This window comes from Rana temporaria, chromosome 3, assembly GCF_905171775.1.
Source record: "Rana temporaria chromosome 3, aRanTem1.1, whole genome shotgun sequence".
In the NCBI taxonomy this organism is placed as follows: Eukaryota; Metazoa; Chordata; class Amphibia; order Anura; family Ranidae; genus Rana; species Rana temporaria.
The window spans coordinates 15,480,373-15,492,919 of NC_053491.1; positions in this window are offsets into that span (position 1 = coordinate 15,480,373).

The following is a 12,547-nucleotide window of genomic DNA, read 5'->3' on the forward strand; positions in this document are numbered from 1 at the left end:
GTAGAACTCCAGCTCATTATTACCCCCATTCAGCAGATCCCCAGCTCATTAGTACCCTCTTTTAGCAGATCTCCTGCTCCACACTACCCTCTGTTTCACTCAATAGTAACCCCCCAGCTCTGCTAATCCCCCACTCAGGGCCGTCATTAAGGCAGGGCAAAAGGGGATGCTTCCCTGGGTATTGTCATTGTTTTGGGGCCCAAAGCAGCTGCCTCATACTTTCCAACTATTCCAGTTTAAATTCCCTTGTGCCTTGAAGTTTTAGTCCTGTGCTGTGTCCTGATATCTAAGTGTGAAGTGATGTTACTAATGCTGCCCAGCTCTGCCCTAGTGTACAGATGACTCCCCTGCAGACCCTGGGCTAGATTCAGGTAGAGGGACGTAAGTTTGTGCGGGCGTAGCGTATGTTATTTACGCTACGCCGCCGCAATTTAGAGAGGCAAGTGCAGTATTCACAAAGCACTTGCTCCGTAAGTTGCGGCGGCGTAGCGTAAATCTGCCGGCGTAAGCGCGCCGAATTCAAATTGTCAAGAGGTGGGCATGTTTTATGCAAATAAAACATGACCCCACGTAAATGACGTCTCTAACGAACGGCGCATGCGCCGTCCGTGAACGTATCCCAGTGCGCATGCTGCTAATCACGTCGCAAATAGTCAATGCTTTCTATGTGAATGTAATTTACGCAAAGCCCTATTCGCGAACGACTTACGCAAACGACGCAAAATTTGACGCTGTCCCGACGTCCATACCTAACATTGGCTATGCCTCATATAGCAGGAGTAACGTTACGCCGGAAAAAGCCTTACGCAAACGACGTAAAAAAATCCGCACGTACGTTTCTGAATCGGCGTATCCAGCTCATTTGCATATTCTACGCTGAAATCGACGGAAGCGCCACCTAGCGGCCAGCGTAAATATGCAACTAAGATACGACGGCGTAAGAGACTTACGCCAGTCGGATCTTAGCCTAATTTCGGCGTATCTTGCTTTCTGAATACAGAAAGAAGATACGCCGGCGCAGATTTGAATTTACGCGGCGTATCAAGAGATACGCCGGCGTAAATTCTTGCTGAATCTAGCCCCCTGTGTTTACATGTAAATAACCTCATTCATATCTAAATAATGGGAGCATTCATATGTAAATAGCTGAGGTCGGTGGCATTCATATGTAAATAAAGGCGGAATTCATATGTATATCATGCCCCTCTGCAGTGAAAAGATGATGTGCTGTAACCTCTAGCAACCAATCAATGAGAAGTGTTACTGTACAGTAACCTCTAGCAACCAATCAACAAGAAGAAATAATGTGCTGTAACCTCTAGTAACTAATCAGTGAGCCGTATGGTGTGCTGTAACCTCTAGCAACCAGTCAGTAAGTGGTATTGATATGCTGTAACCTCTGGCAACCAATCGCAATCACTGCCTGATCTGATACAGTAAACTGATTTTAAGTCTAGCTGATATTTATTGTATGTCTCAGGGCAGGTGGGGAGCAAATTGCATTAGGGGGGCCCCAATAATTTGGTATGGTATGGCAAAATTGTGCTAGCAGTGGGAGCAACTTGAGCCTAGGTACAGAGCGCAGGAGTCAGGAGTATGTAATTATATTTAGCAGGAATTTTGTAGGTTATGTTAGTGTCTGCTAATAATGATTTAACTGTGTTTTTTTGTGAAAATATCTATCAGATAACAGAAGCCCTGCCCAGAATATATACACATGAACCGGAAGTGACAGCTGACAACGTCTTTCCGGTTCGCTGTGCATCCTGGTATCTAAGCCTCGTACACACGGCCTGGTTTCTTGATGGGAAAACTGCGAGGAATGCTTTTGGCCGGGAATCCCGGCCGTGTGTATGCTTCTTGCAGTTTTTCAGATGGGAAAACTGCCCAAAAACCGCCGGACAAAAAAGAGAACCTGCTCTCTTTTTCCTATGGGAAAAACTGTGATGGAGCATACACACGGTCGGGATTCCCGACCAAAGCTCTCATCAGAGTTTTCCCGACGGGAAAACCTCTCGTGTGTATGGGGTAAAAGTTACTGAGCAGGTTCTCGGTTTTCCCCCTGGGATTTCCGACGGATCTTTTCCCGTCGGGAATCCCAGTTGTGTGTACGAGGCATAACTCTGAATAAAAGCCTCTCGAAAGGTGCAGGTGCTGTTGCGAATGTTATCATAGACTTCTATGGAGGCTTTGGAGATGCTTTGAAGCACCAAGAAAGCAACATGGGGTAAATTTTTTTAACTACTTAAAGACCGGAAGGATTTTCCCCCTTAATGACCAGGCCATTTTTTGCGATACGGCACTACGTCTCTTTAACTGACAATTGCGCAGTCATGTGACACTGTACCCAAACAAAATTGACATCCTTTCCCCCCACAAATAGAGCTTTCTTTTGGTGGTATTTAATCATCTATAAACAAAAAAAAGGCAAAAATTTTGAAAAAAAGCTATATTTTTTACTTTTTGCTATAATAAATATCCTCCCCAAAAATATAAAAAAAGATTTCTTCCTCAGTTTAGGCCGATAAATATTCTTCTGTAGTGATCACATAAAATGTGTCCAATAAATGTAGTGATATAGATGTATAGTATGATGACTTATAAATTATGTTGTTTCGCAGCAACACAGGTTCTCCAGAGAACGCAATTTTAATTTAACTTCCAATAACAAACAAAGTTCAAATACCACAGATACAAAAGTCCAACAGAGTAATGTAGTGTCAAAGTCTCATCTTAGAGAATACAGGTTCTGATCACATCCAGACCAACATACGTCCATGTAGAGAATACATAGGGGGATATTCTCTAAGTGACAACCAGAACTCCCAACATTATATTGCCTGTTCACTGAATAGCTGAGCAATTTGATTGGCCGTCTTTGATCTAACATCCTGTCATTCAGAGTGGCAGGTAGCCGGAGTCACTAATTAGTATGCATCCTTGCATACTAATAAGTTCTCTTTTAATAAGTAATTAGATTACATGTGACCTAAGTAATGGTTTGATGTGTAAAATCGACTCCATCCTGTCTCTTTGCCTATTTGACAATGGACAGGTGTCTTTTGACTTGTAACATGTAATTACAGGTTTGGTGTGTAAACTAGACTTATCATTTAATTTAATTCAACTGATTGAGTAATGGTTTGATGTGTAGAAATAGATCCTTCCTGTCTCCCCATTCATTGACAATGGACAAGATTATTTTGCCTTGTAACGTGTAATTACAGGTCTGATGTGCAAAATAGACTTCGTCCTGTCTCTTTGAATTACAGGTTTGAAATCTGGCCTGGTCAATTTTGGACTTATATTATATATATATATATATATATATATATATATATATATATATATATATATATATATATACAGTACAGACCAAAAGTTTGGACACACCTTCTCATTGAAAGAGTTTTCTTTATTTTCATGACTATGAAAATTGTAGATTCACACTGAAGGCATGAAAACTATGAAGTAACACATGTGGAATTATACGTAACAAAAAAGTGTGAAACAACTGAAAATATATTTCATATTCTAGGTTCTTCCACCTTTTGCAGCAGACACATCTCTAGAACTGATAAGAGGAGACTGTGTGAATCAGGCCTTCATGGTAGAATATCTGCTAGGAAACCACTGCTAAAGAAAGGCAACAAGCAGAAGAGACTTGTTGAACTAAAGAACACAAGGGATGGACATTAGACCAGTGGAAATCTGTGCTTTGGTCTGATGAGTCCAAACTTGAGATCTTTGGTTCCAACCCCCGTGTCTTTGTGCGACGCAGAAAAGGTGAACGGGTGGACTCTACATGCCTGGTTCCCACCGTGAAGCATGGAGGAGGAGGTGTGGGGGTGCTTTGCTGGTGACACTGTTGGGGATTTAATCAAATTTGAAGGCATACTGAACCAGCATGGCTACCACAGCATCTTGCAGCGGCATGCTATTCCATCCGGTTTGCGTTTAGTTGGACCATCATTTATTTTTCAACAGGACAATGACCCCAAACACACCTCCAGGCTGTGTAAGGGCTATTTGACCAAGAAGGAGAGTGATGGGGTGCTGCGCCAGGTGACTACCTCTTGAAGCTCATCAAGAGAATGCCAAGAGTGTGCCAAGCAGTAATCAAAGCAAAAGGTGGCTACTTTGAAGAACCTAGAATATGAAATATATTTTCAGTTGTTTCACACACTCATAGTTTTGATGCCTTCAGTGTGAATCTACAATTTTCATAGTCATGAAAATAAAGAAAACTCTTTGAATGAGAAGGTGTGTCCAAACTTTTGGTCTGTACTGTATATATATATATAACACCCAACATTTTACTACATATACTACAACATATTCCCCTACTTGAATCGGTTTGAATCAGAAACGATTCACGACCAAACTGCTCAGACATCTCTGGCTCTTAAGATTGAAGCCATCTCTAGGTTTTCCTTACTTTTCTGAATTATTCTTAATTGTCTTCTACCACAACAATATAAACCAAACAAAAAACATATTAATACAAATTGAATAAACACAAAAATTATGGAAAGAGTTCTCAATAGCGGGTGAGTAAAAGTGTTATTGGGTATGCTCCACCAGGGCTCCTGAAATTCCTTAGTAATTTTATTAGAACTGATGAGGTTTTCCTTCACCAGTTCTTGTAATTCTATAATTTTCCTACTATCCCTCTTAAATAATGTATCCAACTCAACTGTAAGTGGTGGTATTTTCTTAAATAAAGGAGAAATCATAGAGTCCCATTTGCCAAGATCAGTTTGCTCAATGTCCATAGATACTTGATTTATCTGGATATTAGCTCGAATGTCTTCCTCTCCAATTGTTAACAGTCCATCTGTGAGGTTCACACACCAGCCTGTGATAGGTGTCCGGCACTGAACTTGTTTCTGCCAAGTGAATGAGGGAACCCCCAATGCACAGACCCTCGAGTCTTCTCCATGAATTATTCTCTTCCAGGCCGGTTCAAATTTTTGCAATTGAACCATGCAGTTTCCAGAGTGTGTAGCAGCACAGCCATCTATGTACTCCAGCCGCTCAAAAGAACAGGAACAAAGCCAGGCCTGGGCACGTCTGGTACAGCAGTTGGGATCCATGGTTTTCCACACTTGGTTGTCCTTGACGACAAGTCTGCTTTGCGGTAGCAGTTGTTTCAGTATATTAGTGCCATTTCTCACCTCCACCTCACCAAGAACGATCATCTTGTATACGGGTAAGGCATACCTCCCAACATTTAAAAATTCCGCTGCGGGACAGTTGTTGATGAGCGGGGGAATCGAAGTTGTTGAGGGGGGGGCGGAAATCGAAGTTGTTGAGCGGGGGGGCGGGAATCGGAGTTGTTGAGCAGCGGGGGGGTATAAGTTGTTGAGCGGGGGGGGGAGTGGATGCCTCTTACCTTAGCACAGATTGTCTCCTCAGCTGTCATCGACGCGCCGCTACAGTTCCTCCTCCAGCAGTCCTGTCCATTCTGCTACGCCCGCCTCCTCCAATAGTACGGCTGCCGTTCAGCTCCGCCCGCCTCCTCCTATAGGCTGCCATTCACAGCTCCACCCGCCTCATCCAGCAGTACTGCCTATTCAGCTCCGCCCGCCTCCTCTTACACTCAGTACTGAGCGGGGGGGGCTCTCGGATCCTCTCTGTGCGGGAAATTTAACCCTTTTGCGGGACTGCGGGAATATGCAGTCAGTGCGGGATAATCCCGCAGAATCCGTGCTTGTTGGGGTGGTATGGGTAAGGGTGTTGTTGACCATGTAGGGATGTCGACGGTCAGAGGTATTTCCTGCTTTCCAATGCGATCTTTATTGCAAAGAGTATCCAGGCTCCTTACTTTGGCAAGGGCAAAGTTCCTACAAGTAACACCACTGTCTTTGATAAGATGGAATAATAAAGTCGAGTTCATTATCTTTGGCCATTCTCCTTGTTTGATTTCTCTAAGCCCTAGGCTCAGGTGTTCACTCAGCAAGTTTCCTATGATACCACAAACTATAGATTTGGATACAATATTGGTTTGAAGTGTTTTATTCCGTGCACTCACTGACATTTGAATGTTCTGCAAATCTGCAGCAATGGTGTGAATGTTCTGAATATCTACTTTCATTTCAGCTAGAGCGTTTAAATCCACTCTTCCCCCTTTAAGCAGTATCTGCTGTAATCCACCCACAAAATGTAGTCCTCTCATATTTAGGCTGTCTATATCAACCCTATTCCAAATTGAACTACCCAAACTGAGGCCTGATATGATATCAGTACCCAGATCCCTCTTTGAGACTTTCTTAAAATTAAGCCCTTGTGTAGCATCCCAAAATAAGTTTATATGTGTTTGAAAGACCGTTTTAAACCATAATCCCATTGATTTTGGGCAACTCTCTGGAATGTTAAATGACATAAAATTCAACAATAATGGTACTGATAAGTATGAAACATCGCTATACACTAAAGTTTGAGTTCGCTCAAGGAAAAGTCCATGTTCTGGCCACGGTAAAATTGTAGGACAGTCTCTAGAATTTGTATAGACTCCATCCAGACTACATATTTTTGATAAAAAAAAAAATATTACAATAAGCGTATATTGATTGGTTTGCGTAAAAATGATAGCGTCTACAAAATAGGGGATGGATTTGTGGCATTTTTATTTTTATTATTTTTTTACTAGTAATGGCGGCGATCTGCGTTCTCTGAACTTTCGAGCGTTAAGAACACAGTGACGTACAACACAACGACGAGGTGGGAAAAATAAGTTCACTGCTTCCGAGCATGCGTCGAATTGTTTCCGAGCATGCGTGTGTTTTTTTCCCGTTGGAATTGCATACAGATGAATGGATGAATTGAGAACCAGCTCTCAAACTTTTGCTGGTGGAAATTTCAACAGCAAAAGTCTGATGGAGCCTACACACGGTCGGAATTTTTGACCGTTGGACATTAGTAAACAAAGTTTCCAGCGTTCCCCTTTAGGGTGCATTAGGCCCCAACCCACAAGCTTACACAGCCAAGTATGCCAAATAGACCCCCAGAAAGTTCCGGTTCTATAGAGTCAGATTCACGTGTTTCAGCTAATGCTTCCGCCTGATATGAGAAGGCTACTAGAAACGCAGAATCCAGCAATTATGTATAAAGCAAGTTAAGGTTCTATTCTGGAAAAGTCCCATTGCAATCAGGGGAATAAGATTTTTGAGACCTGGACAGATCAAGAAGTCCAGGCTGTGGAAGAGTGGAAAGTCGTCACAGTCAAGAGACAGAGAATAACTTGGGGTCTGAGAATTCCTGCCTATGATGTTATCCGGAACTTAAAAAAATAAATAAAATAAACCAACTGCAATAGCACTGGAGCCTCCACTGTAATCCAAGATGACTGCAAAACCCGGTGCCTCGGCTCCACGAAGAAATGCTGGCACATCGGTGTGAGTCAGCAAATTGCTTTCCTGTATAAACCTGCACAGGGAAGCTAATTGCTGGATCAGGAGAGTTACTGGCCAGCAGTATCTGGTGAGCAATCAGGTGGGGAAAGACTGAGCTGCTGCTGGCTGAACGGATCCTTGCCATAGCTGACCACAATTGGGAGAGAACTCAGAGAAGCAGAGACCAAGAACCTTCTCCCTGGGAGGGCATAAGGTGGTGATTTGGATGCCTGGTGAAGTCAGAATGTGCTGGTGAGCACTTCTACTGCTCGTCAGGAAGGAAAGGAGGGACTGTCTCAGCAGGATTGAGAGACAGAGAGAGATCACAGCAACTTCTCTCCCTGTCTGACTTGAACTTGACTTTACTAAATCAAAGCACTAACCTGGGTCTGGTAAGAGACTAAGGCCTCATACACACGATAGGATCGCCAGAGGAGAACGGTCTGAAGGACCGTTTTCATCAGTCCAAATCGATCGTGTATAGGCCCCATAGGTTCTTTTACCTTCGGTCATAAAAATGAGAACTTGCTTTAAAATTGAACCGATGGACGCCTAACCGATAGGTCAAAACCTATCGTTAGTACGCAAAACCGTTGGTTAAAAACCTGCGCATGCTCAGAATCAAGTCAAAGCATGCTTGGAAGCATTGAACTTCGTTTTTTTCAGCACATCGTTGTGTTTTACGTCACCGCGTTCTGACACGATCGGTTTTTTAACTGATGGTGTGTACGCACGACGGACCATCAGTCAGCTTCATAGGTTAACCTTCAGACCGTTGTCCTCTGGCTATCCTATCATGTGTACAAGGCCTAACACTGTTTGGGAACTTTTGTGTTTTCTTTGACAGCCAACATTTTTTTTCATCATTCACTGTGACAAAACAAGGGGTCATGGTTCTGGGGTCAGGCTCGGAAGCCAGTAGCTATAGCAGTAGAGAGGCCCCCACCGATCAACAGCATAAGTATGCAAGAAGGTCACCCTGGCAGATGACGCAGACTTAGCCAGGGCGCAGGGTCTAACTGGTGTTCACCAGAGCTCCTGATGGTGGAGATGGGTTTTGCTGCATGTTAGTTCCAGGTTGTGGGCTTCAAGGTCCCGCGTCACAAGGAGACGGGGGAAGGGGGAAGCCCATACCGCGCATCACAGCTTCCGGACTTACGGACCAGCTAGACCAGTGGTTCTCAACCTTGCTAGTGTCGTGACCCCTTTCCCAAGTTGTAGGGACCCCTAACAGTAAAATTATTTTCGTAGCATGGGTTGTCAGAACCCAAGGCAAGACAAGTAATTTGCGCCCTTAACCCATGGACATTTAGCTCTCCCTGTGACCCTTCCACTCGTACGGTATTAAAACCCCTTAGGGGTACATTTTAGGATGCACCACTCTTTCTCTTTGTTCTCCTTTCTTTCCCTTTTATCTCTCTTTATACTAATTTCTTGTTTTTTTCCCCCCATCCCTCTCTCTAGCCATCTTTCTTATTATTACTCTCCCCTTTTTTTTGTTCCTCCCCCTCTCACGGTGTCTCTGGCTTCACTGTGTCTCTGACTTTGTGGTGTCTCGTAGCAGTGACACCTATGCCAAAATTAGGAGATAGGGTCTCCTCCAGCCCCTCCCACTTCACATTCCTCACCAGTCAGTTGACCTCTAATCTCTGCCCCCCAGCCATGCCGTGAACTGAATGGGCTGAGGGGCGGCCATGGGCTCCAGGGACAGCCCTGCTGGGCAGCCGTAAAACGACTGGGAGAGCAACGCGGGCTTCAGGAACAGCCCAGGATTCGGTGACCCCTGGCAAATCATCATTCGACCCCTGAGGGGGTCCCGACCCCCAGGTTGAAAACCACTGAGCTAGACCGATCACACAGCCACAATTGCACTTTGTGTTGAAAATGATCAAAAGTTTATTGTTTAGAGGTTTTATGCCCAGAATGTGTTATATGAGATTATACAATATAAATAAACATAATTTTCCTATACTTCCTTTTTTTGCAGCTGTGTGCTTCATATAAAGTCCCACTTCTCGCTCTTCCTGTTTTTAAAAATGATGTTAGGGATGAAGGCAGTTACCCCTTTGGTAACTGCCTCATTTAAAGTCCCAAAACATATTTTTTTCTCATCTATTGCTGTATAATAATTCTTCTTTGTATGCCATAATACTCCCCTGGTTTATTTAAAGTGGAGGTTCCCCCAAAAAATACATTTTTAACATTAGATTGGGCCTAATTACGGGAAGCAGAATCGGGTGTTTTGTTTAAAATCAATGCAGTACTTACCGTTTTAGAGATAGATGTTCTCCGTGGCTTCCGGGTATGGTCTTCGGGACTGGGCGTTCCTATTTGATTGACAGCCTTCCGACCGTCGCATAGTCACCCGTTTCCGAAAGTAGCCGAACGTCGGTGCGCAGGCGCCGTATAGAGCCGCACCGACGTTCGGCAACTCGTGACGAGCTGTATGCGACCGTCGGAAGGCTGTCAATCAAATAGGAACGTCCAGTCCCGAAGACCATACCCGGAAGCGGCGGAGAAGATCTCTCTAAAACGGTAAGTACTGCATTGATTTTAAACAAAACACCCGATTCTGCTTCCCGTAATTAGGCCCAATCTAATGTTAAAAAAAAAATTCAGAACTAAATTGCATCTGAGCACCAAAGCTGAACACGCTGTTTAATGCATTTTTAATAATCAAACCAAACTCCCCCATCCATGTGTAGCGCTACCCCCTCAGGAGCCGCTGATTGTTTTGGGATCGGCGTATTAAGTTACCTCTCTGTGATGTCTAGGGGTGAAGGTAGTGAGCAGAGCAATAATCGAATGTCCCATCTGTAGTTGAAGTTTTCTGAATGCTTTATTTCTTGGCCCAACATGACCAACATCAACTTGAGGTAGGCAGGAAAGGTTGATGAAATAAAGTAACTTTGCAGTATCAGGCCTTGGATAAGGAAAAGCAGTCCTGCTTTTCCGCAGCTGTAGCAATACGTCACCACTCCAGTCAGAGTGGGTGAAGTGCCCCTGGACAGACCCCTGCCATGAGCCTGGCAGCCGGAGTGTCACCTTAAGTTGCTGGGAGGAACAAGTCTCTGCCACCGCGTTGGCTCTGATTAATTTAGGACGCCAGATGAGGCCTCTGCCACAGGCTCAATGCTGATAACGGGAACAGCAGAGCGAATCCTCCCAGTCAATTCACGTTGGGGTCACCGGTTGACAGTGCAAGTGTACATGTCAATGTCCGGTCACCAGATCCCCGATGGTTCGTTCAAGCCTTTTTGGATAACCTGCCTCCGGGTTCTCCTCAAGCCGATCCCCCACTGAACGGCATACAGCCTGGGATCTCCTCAGTAGAAGTGGGGACCCAGTAAGTCACTCGGGCACCTTAGTGGCATCAGTTGCTCCAGGCCAGGAGGGCCCAGAGTCAGGAACTCCACGTGGCGCGCGACCCCAGGCCAGTTAGGCCATAGTGGTGGGGCCCGCGATTGCGCGCACACCCTAAAGGTGGGTGCCGCACCCGGAACCAGGAACCCACGAAGAACCCAGAACAACGGCCTCCGCCACAGAAATACCCCCTCCCAGCATGCACAGCGAGGCGCAACTCCTCTCATTGGCTGCTGGGAAGAAGCGGCTCCGCCTGGATCTCTCTGGAGCCATCTACCGCCCAGGGATGGTACCGCATCCCTGGAACGCTGCCTGACCCATAGAACAATCCAGATTTGGTGACAGCCAAATTTTACATAATTAAGAATGAGAGCAACTTAACTCTCTCATTCTCCCACTAACTTTAGCGTAGTGCCCTTACTGAAAGTAAAGGGGGCGCTACACATGTCTCCGTGCTTTTTTTTTTTTTGGAGAAATCATGGGATGGAAACAGCGCCCAGAGGCGATTCAGTTCGCATGTGTTGCGTTTTACAAGTTTTTCACTCACTCACTCACTTTGAAAAACACCCTTCCTAGCATTTCTGGCCGTGGCCATCTTGAGTAAGGGCAGATGATTTATGTAGCGTTTACTTCCTGGAATTCATCTGCCCTTAGCTCAGGCTTTCAGGCAGAAGGGTGAATGGGCGTCCACAGAACTTTTTCAGGGGGGGGCATCATTTTAGGGTCACCCATGTACTGCCCCTTTTCGACAATGTCATTATCACATTATCATAGTCAGAGACGGCAGACGTAGTACTGTCCCCAGGATAAGTAATGGATAATGGCCAACAGGCCCTCTTACCAGACCCAGCAAAACTACAGCAGTGATCCCTCCGGCTGGACGATCGCTCACTCTGGGTTCCCCAAGGGCAACTCTTGTCAGTAGTGTAGCATGTCTGTACCCTGGCAGTGGCTCAGTCTTTCTCTCTCTGGTGGTGATCAGGCAGTGTGGCTCTCTCTCGTGGCACTGGGCAGCATGGCTCTCACTCTGGTGGCGCTGGGCAGCGTGTCTCTCTCTCTGGTGGCGCTGGGCAGCCTGGCTCTCTCTCTGGTGGCGCTGGGCAGCGTGGCTCTCTCTCTGGTGGCGCTGGGCAGCGTGGCTCTCTCTCTGGTGGCGCTGGGCAGCGTAGCTCTCTCTCTGGTGGCGCTGGGCAGCGTAGCTCTCTCTCTGGTGGCGCTGGGCAGCCTGGCTCTCTCTCTGGTGGCGCTGGGTAGCGTGGCTTTCTTTCTGGTGGCGCTGGGCAGCGTGGCTCTCTCTCTGGTGGTACTGGGCAGCGTGGCTCTCTCTCTGGTGGCGCTGGGCAGCCTGGCTCTCTCTGGTGGCACTGGGCAGCGTGGCTCTCTCTCTGGTGGCACTGGGCAGCGTGGCTCTCTCTCTGGTGGCACTGGGCAGCGTGGCTCTCTCTCTGGTGGCGCTGGGCAGCCTGGCTCTCTCTGGTGGCGCTGGGCAGCCTGGCTCTCTCTGGTGGCGCTGGGCAGCCTGGCTCTCTCTCTGGTGGCGCTGGGCAGCCTGGCTCTCTCTCTGGTGGCGCTGGGCAGCATGGTTCTCACTCTGGTGGCGCTGGGCAGCATGGCTCTCTCTCTGGTGGCGCTAGGCAGCATGGCTCTCTATCTGGTGGCGCTGGGCAGCGTGGCTCTCTCTGGTGGCGCTGGGCAGCGTGGCTCTCTCTCTGATGGGGCTGGGCAGAGTGGCTCTCTAGTGACGCTGGGCAGCGTGGCTCTCTCTCTGGCTTCCGCCCAGCACACTTCCT